Source organism: Rattus norvegicus, chromosome 1 (genome assembly GCF_036323735.1).
Source record: "Rattus norvegicus strain BN/NHsdMcwi chromosome 1, GRCr8, whole genome shotgun sequence".
Classification (NCBI taxonomy): domain Eukaryota; kingdom Metazoa; phylum Chordata; class Mammalia; order Rodentia; family Muridae; genus Rattus; species Rattus norvegicus.
Window position 1 is genome coordinate 157367067 of NC_086019.1, and position 7663 is coordinate 157374729.

The 7663-nt window shown below is 38.0% G+C and overlaps 1 long non-coding RNA gene across 1 annotated transcript in view; it reads right to left on the bottom strand.

Annotated features, from left to right (window-relative positions):
- The window catches only part of LOC134485153 (uncharacterized), a 100518-nt gene extending 97935 nt beyond the window's left edge, over positions 1–2583 (bottom strand). The window contains exon 1 of the long non-coding RNA XR_010063113.1: positions 2285–2583. This is a non-coding gene — a long non-coding RNA (uncharacterized LOC134485153). The remainder of the gene's footprint in view (positions 1–2284) is intronic.
- Positions 2584–7663: the final 5080 nt, after the last annotated feature.

The following is a 7663-nucleotide window of genomic DNA, read 5'->3' on the forward strand; positions in this document are numbered from 1 at the left end:
ATATATTTTCTTGGCCAGAAAACAGTAATATGAACTTTGATTAAATTTGAAGTTGGCATCACTTTGAATCAAATTATGTTTAGGCAATTTTTACTCTTCAATATTTTTGTAAGGATACATACACACTGAAAATAATTTAAAAAAAAACTACCTTTTTTAAACCTCTTTTTGATCCTCCTTTGGGCCATGGGTTTTTTGTTTGTTTATTTGTTTTCACATACTAACTATCTTGCACGATAAAGATACATGCTGTTATTTCCATAAAATCTGGTTTGCGAGACCAGAGATCTATTTGTAGTACTTTGATATTTCAGTTGCTTGTACAAAATAAAAATTTAAGGAATGAGTTCAGTTTCAAAAATCAAATATTCCTTCGTGGCTGGAAATGACACACAAAGGATCACAGGGCAGTGAGTCAGTACAGTGATCTTGGCTCTACTCTGTAAGCCTTTTAACTGTGGAATTCTGCAGGTCTTTATGGTGATCATCGTCCCTGAGCTATTACCTATTTTAGTTACTTTTTGTTGCGGTAATTAAATAGCATGGCCAGAAGGAACTTATGGAAGCAATAGTTTACTTTGGCTTGCAATTCCAGAGGAATAGTCCATTATGGTTAGGGAAGCATAGTAGCAGGTAAACAGAGAAGAACATTGAACAGCTACATATTTAACCATAAAGGGGAAGCGTGGAGATCAGACTAGAAATGGGACAAGGCTATAAACCCTCAAGGTGTTCTCCAGGGAATTACTTCCTCCAGCAATCCACATTCCCTGCAGGTTCCAAAAGTTTCCCAAACAGTGCCACCAACTGTGACTTGTGTTCAAATACATGAACCCATGAGGTAATGTCTTATTTATATCACCACACTGCCACATTTCTAACACTTTCTCAGATGAGGGATTTTAGGAAAGATATTTAACTTGTCTATATCATTACCTGCCCTGCTCAAATGATGATCATTATGGAACTTAAGGTTCTATAAAACTGTAGATAAGTAGAACCCTCTCATAATATTGTTGGAAAGTGTAATGAGGTATACACAACCTAATGTGACTGAAGGGTGTTTTCTAGGACTGCATGTGCAGGTCAGTGACAGTACTATCCTATCATGCTCAAGGACCTGGATTTGATCTCCTCTACAACAAAGGGGAAAAAACAAAAGAAAACAAATTTTATACGATGAATATCAAAAGTGGCAACAATTATGTAAGTATGCATATTTCTTTAAACTTATACATTTATAACTTGCGTTAATGCTTTTTCCTTTTTTGTGTGCTGTGCTGGACATTTGAACTGCTGTTTCATGTATCTTGGGCAAGCACTCTACCAATCATATACATCCTATCGGAATCCTTTTCTTAGCTACTTGATGTGTGAAGAACTGAATATTATAAAATGAAAAGTGGAAGTTTGGTGATTTTGATATTTGGGGAGGGGTGATAGCTGGACTTTATTTCTTTTATATTTTGATTATCTGATCAATGCTCATTTTTTTCCTTCTGGTGAATGAAAACTATGATTAACTTGAATGTCTGTTGAATATTGGAGCCTACTGAAAACTGAGAATGAAAATAAGATTTCTATACTGCAAAGTATAAAATATACATCCCTATAAACTTTACACAATAACAGGTTATTTTCCTACTTTGGATGAAAAATTCTCATAATCATAATCTCGAATGTTCCAGTACTTAAGTGTTTCAGAAATTCTTAGTTTTCTTTTGAAGTTTGTTGTTTTAATTAATGTAGAATATTCTGTAATTTTTGGAAAAAGGCTTCTGAGTACCGCTTCATGTGAATCCTGAAGCAGTACCTTGCTGTGGATAGCCTGGTGCTGTTTGCATTTTGATGCTAATTCTGCTTCCCCAAGAGGGGCTGCCTTGGATGAGGAGAGAATCACATAATCTGGTGACTTCATGAGGACTCTCCCCTAAGGAATTAAGATTTCTAGGAGTCAAGCACAGAGAAGTAGGGGAGACTTGCAGGTCGGAGAGGGGAAGAGGGGAGGCAGGAAAGGGGGCTTTTGAAAGGGGAGAGCTTGGAGAAAATGTAGCTAGCCAGAGAGACCTGGTTTAGATGGTGAATTCACCACTGGAGGAGTTGTATTACAATAGTTTACAAAATTAGGATGCTAGTTGCTGTGCCCAGTGATTTTGTGGTGTTTTCCTTCACGCAGCAACTAAACTGAGTTCCAGAGAAAGTTACGGTGGCAGGGCAAACAAGTCAACCACAGGGACTTGGAAGAGTGGGGATGGCATGGCAGAGACCCACCAAGGGAACTTACCGAGCCAAGTGGAGATACTGAGCTCAGGGTAAGAGAGTCCAGATGAGAACAGGCTAGGCTGGCCTGCCTGCCCATGTCCTGCCAGCAGTAGCCTGGGTGCTTTTATATTATTTATGTAGCAGTGCATTACCACAATAAAATAGATCTGGAGTTCTAATAGCATATGTTAAGGTGAATAATAAGCATTACTTTGCAATTTCAACCATCACCGTGACCCAGTAAATATGTCAAGGTCTTGAAATAACACAGAAAAAGACCATAGACATGGCATGTCATGAGAGTCAACGATATTCACATTCTTTTCCTTGTTGCTTAGTTATGGTTACTATGACAATAATTGTTCACACTACCTATCTTACTTTAACTATTAGGAAGCCATATCTTTCTGTATTTTAAGAATTTTATCTCCAAAGTTTTCTTACCCTTTCTTGATAGTCTTTCTAGTGGTGGATTTTACAAAGACATAATCAATACTGCTTATGGAATTTATGGGAAGTATCTAGATATTTTCGATAGTCTTTTCATTCATTCATTATGACAATCCTAAGAATTCATTTTTATTATTTGTTTCTGGATTGTTCAAGTTTGCACAAACAGCAAAATATGTTATTTGGCTTGATATAAATTCATGTGTGCACATACACACACACATCTTATTAATGATGCATGTTTTCTAAATACAATGATCTGATTAAACTTGGTAAAATAAGAAAAGAATTAGAGTAAAACCACAAAAATAATACAATCCAACCTAATTCATAATTCATCCTCTGAATTTAGAAGGCTGAGTATAACCATATTCTTAATAACGTATATCATGTGTCAAGTATCGATTATACAAATTAGCATTTATATGTATTTTTAGTTTTACCTCATAGCACTAAATACACATAACAAAATAGATTTGAAAAAATTAATTATTAAATGCAGGAAATGTAACAAAAATTTATTCTGAAAATTCAAATATCTTCAAATAGGTAAGTAAAACCACACTTTAAATTCTATCATTTTACAGAATATAGTAATTGCCACCTAAGGCTATTATTTGTACTAAAATATAGCACATAGCATGAGAAACATACTATTAATTCTTCTATTATGGTTGAGGAAATTTCCTCGGATATGCAAATTATTTCTCCCTGGTTTATTTATTAAATAAATGCTGGTGTAATTGGAGGACCATCCTCTGTTCTCAGAGCCCTTAGTGTCAAACTCTAGAATATTGATTTTTAAAGATGATGAAAATACAAATACTCAAACTTTTCTTCCAAGGAACATTTTTTTGTTTGTTCAAGGTACTTCTTAGTCCTCATGTTTGTTTGTAGATTTTAGGACTAAAATCTACACACTTAAAAATCATCTCAAATAAACATCACATAAGTAAAAAAATGTTTACATACTTTTGCACAAAACAGTAAACAAAACCATTCATGTTAATACCAATCCGTGTCCCCAGATACTTAATTGACTGAAGCAAGAAGATTTCTTCCCATAAATTCAAATTTAGCTTCAGCAAGATTTGAAGTCTGATGTGTTAAGGTGACAGAAACAGCAGAAATATAACACCCAGCTGTAAAATACACATTAAAGTTTATCCCTCAGTTAAAGTCAATGCAGAGTGTGCTTGGTCTCAGTGACAATGAAAATATGTGAAACATAGTATCAGCAAATGTATACTATGTTCAATGGTTTTCAAGAACCTGCAAGAAGTTCAGGAGTGCCATATTTGTTCTCAAGACCCTGTCAAAGTTCAGGGTGATGTTGGATCGTAAATGTCTGCTGGGATGTGAGCACTTTCCCCTGGTCCAAGTTTTGATGTATCAGAAACACATTAAAATGTACTGGATTCCAACAACGTCCAGTCAGACAACTAGTAACTGGACAAGGAATTTTGGAAATTCTTTTGAATTGAGCTGGTTGGTAGATCTCCTCTGGACTTGTTGATAAGTTTTATATCAACTGGGGATAAATTATCAAGAATGACCTTCCTCCAGACTGCACTTGGATATTCAGGCTGTCCCTATTCTCTAGAGTATTTACCTGTTTACCTGCTATTCATATTAGCATATATGGTTAATAAATATATATTTAGCTTGTCATTTATGTGATTAAAGTCAATTTCATTTTTGCCAGACTCATGTATTTTGGCATTATCTGACATAATGCTGTCTCAATGATATCTTTGATTATTAAAAAAATCATAATACTCAAATTCTCAGATCTGCCTTAGCCCAAATCGCCTTCTCTCAAATCTTCATCTTCATATATGTGAAGTATCAATTTTGTGGCTGACCTTTCCAATCTTAGGAGTAATGATGAACATCTAGGAAGACTTTAGAAGCAAAGGGTATGCCTCTTATGTACTGTGCATGCTGACGGTCCCTCTGTGTTTCTAATAAGAGAAGCCTCCAGGCTTATGCTATTTACCTCTCTGCTCACCCAGCCTGGTTTCTTGTGGAAATGAAATTTGTTCTTCTCCTGCTGTGAGAACTATGGCTGAATTTGTCAAATGTGACACATTTCCACTCCTTTACAACAATTTATTCAGTCCAATCAGAGGTCTGTTCAGTGTCTGCAGAACTGCAGTTGTTAAAAATGCAAAGCTTGGAGGGGCTGCTTGAAAAGGAGGGCTCTCAGCTTGATTTCTATTGACAGAAGGCAGCACAGACAAAGGCATAAAGAAAAAGTTGCAGTGATTGAGGAAAAAGTCAGGGCTTCCAGTTAGACCTCATTATTCTGAGCAGTTTGACTTGAAGAGGGACAGGAGTGTCTTCCTGCTAGAAGTCACCCTAATGCAGCAAGCCTAGCAATCATTAGCTTCCCCACAAATCAGATTGGACAGCTCATGTGTCACAGGCAGGAGAAAGTCTACTCTGTTTTTTGCCACAATTCAAGGCACAAAAGTCCACTGTACTGACAGCCCCAGGAACTCACCAGGAGTTTCAATTTACTGAGCTCTCTCCCTTCCAGTATTCTAGCACTGGCAAATAAGAGCTTTGAATTGAAATCATCTCTAGGATATATTTCAATTCTAGAATGATTAAGGCAAGTGTGCTTTTTACAAAATAGAGGTAGGAAAACTTCTTAGAAAGGGGGAGGGACATGATATGGATCATCTCAAGGGACTGAAATTTATAGACATCAAATTCAAACCCTAGGTCAAGAAAAAATGGCAATAATTTGGAAATTTTGTCTTCTTGCAAGTTAAAGATATAGAAGCTCAAGCACATAAGCCTTACTACAAATTAGATATTTTTCAACTTTATCTATGCATTCTTTGATTTACAAATATTACAGAGGTCTTTGTTTTACTGATAGGGAAGTTGGGGTGCAAAGTGAATAAATAATTTACTTCAAATCCCACAGGTGGAAAGATACAAAGCAATAATGTGAACCCTTTGTGCTGGAGTTCTAACTACCTAATCTCTAGGGATAGTTACTGCAATGGTAATTGGAAGACTGTAGATAGAGAACTGATTGGTTCTTCAGTGTTTCAGAAGATAATTCATCCAATTAGAAAACAAAGAAGAAGACAAGAGGTGAAAGAAATGGCAGATGTTCAGGGTTCATGAAAAGAATAATGGAAAAGTCAGAGGCTGAAAGGCTGACAGGAAAGAAGGCAGGATGGAGCTGTGAGTCATGGAAGTGGGAAACAGGCAGAGGTCAGTATAGCTGAGGCCAAATGTCATTTGTATAGAGTGAGAGATATGAAGTTTAAAGTCAAATATGTAAAGTTATATGAAAGTCAAACCATCATCACAGTCAGTATAAAATATATTTCACCACAGTCAATATTTTTTCTTTTCTTGGATATTTTCTTTTTTTTCTTTTTTTTTTCTTTTTTCTTTTTTTCAGAGCTGGGGACCGAACTCAGGGCCTTGCGCTTGCTAGGCAAGCGCTCTACCACTGAGCTAAATCCCCAACCCCGGATATTTTGGATATTTTCTTTACTTACATTTCGAAAGTTATTTCCTTTCCCAGTTTCTCCTCCATCAATCTCCTATCCCATCCCACCTTACCATGCTTCTATGAAGGTGCTGCACCAACCACCCAGCCACCCACTCTCTCTCTCATTTCTGCAGAGGCATTCCCCTACTCTGAGGCATCTAGCCTTCACAGGACCAAAGGCCTCTCCTCCCCAGGATTCCTGAAAAATGCCATCCTCTGCTACATTTGCAGCTGGAGACATGTCTCTTCATGTGAATTCTTTTGTTGGTGGTTTAGACCCTAGGTGCTGGGGGGGGTGGGGGAGGGGGGGAAGGTGTTGGTTGGTTGATATTGTTGTTTCTCCCATGGGGTTGCAAACCCTTTTAGCTCCTTCATTCCTTTCTCTAACTCCTACATTAGGGGCCCAGTTCTCAGTCCAGTGGTTGGCTGCAAACCTCCTCCTCTAAATTTGTCAGGCTCTGGAAGAGCCTCTCAGGTGACAGAATATCATGCTCTGGTCAGCATATTCTTCTTGGCATCCAAAAGTGTCTAGGTTCGGTGACTATATACGGATGAGTCACCAAGTGGGGCAGTCTCTGGATGGCCTTTGCTTCAGTCTCTGCTCCACATTTTTCTCCATATTTCCTCCTGTGAGTATGTTGCTCCCGCTTTTAGGAAGAACTGAAGAATCCATATTTTGGTCTTCCTTCTTGAGATACTTGTGGTTTATAAATCGTATCTAGGGTATTCCGAGCTTTTGGGCTAATGTCCACTTATCAGTGAATGCATACCATGTGTGTTCATTTGTGATTGGGTTACCTCACTCAGGATGATACTTTCTAGTTCCATCCTTTCGTCTAAGAATTTCAAGAACTCATTGGTTTTAGTAGCTGAGTAGTACTCCATTGTGTAAATGTACCACATTTTCTGTATTTATTCCTCCATTGAAAGACATCTGGGTAGGAGGTATGGGAGAGCTGGGAAATAGGATACCATTTGAAATGTAAATACCCATACCTCCTTCCACTTCCTCCTGCTTCTATAAGGACTCTGCCACTTCCACCAACCCCCTCCCACCTCAATGCCCTAGCATTACCCTACATTGGAGAAATGAGCCTTCACAGGACCAAGGGCTTTTCCTTATATAGGTGCTGGAAAATGCCATCCTCTGCTACACATGAGGCTGGAGCCCTGGGTTTCTCCATGTGTACTCATGGGTTGGTGATTTAATCCCTGGGGTTCAGGTGGAGTCTGGCTGGTTGATAATGTTGTTCTTCCTATGGTGTTGCAAACCTTTTTTATTCCTTCAGTGTTTTCTCTAACTCCTTCATTGTGGTCCTCTTGTTCATTCTAATGGGTAGCTGCAAGCCTCCTCATCTGTATTAGTAGGGCCCTGGCAGAACCTCTCAGGGAACACCTATATCTGGCTCCAGTCATGAAGCACTTCTTGGC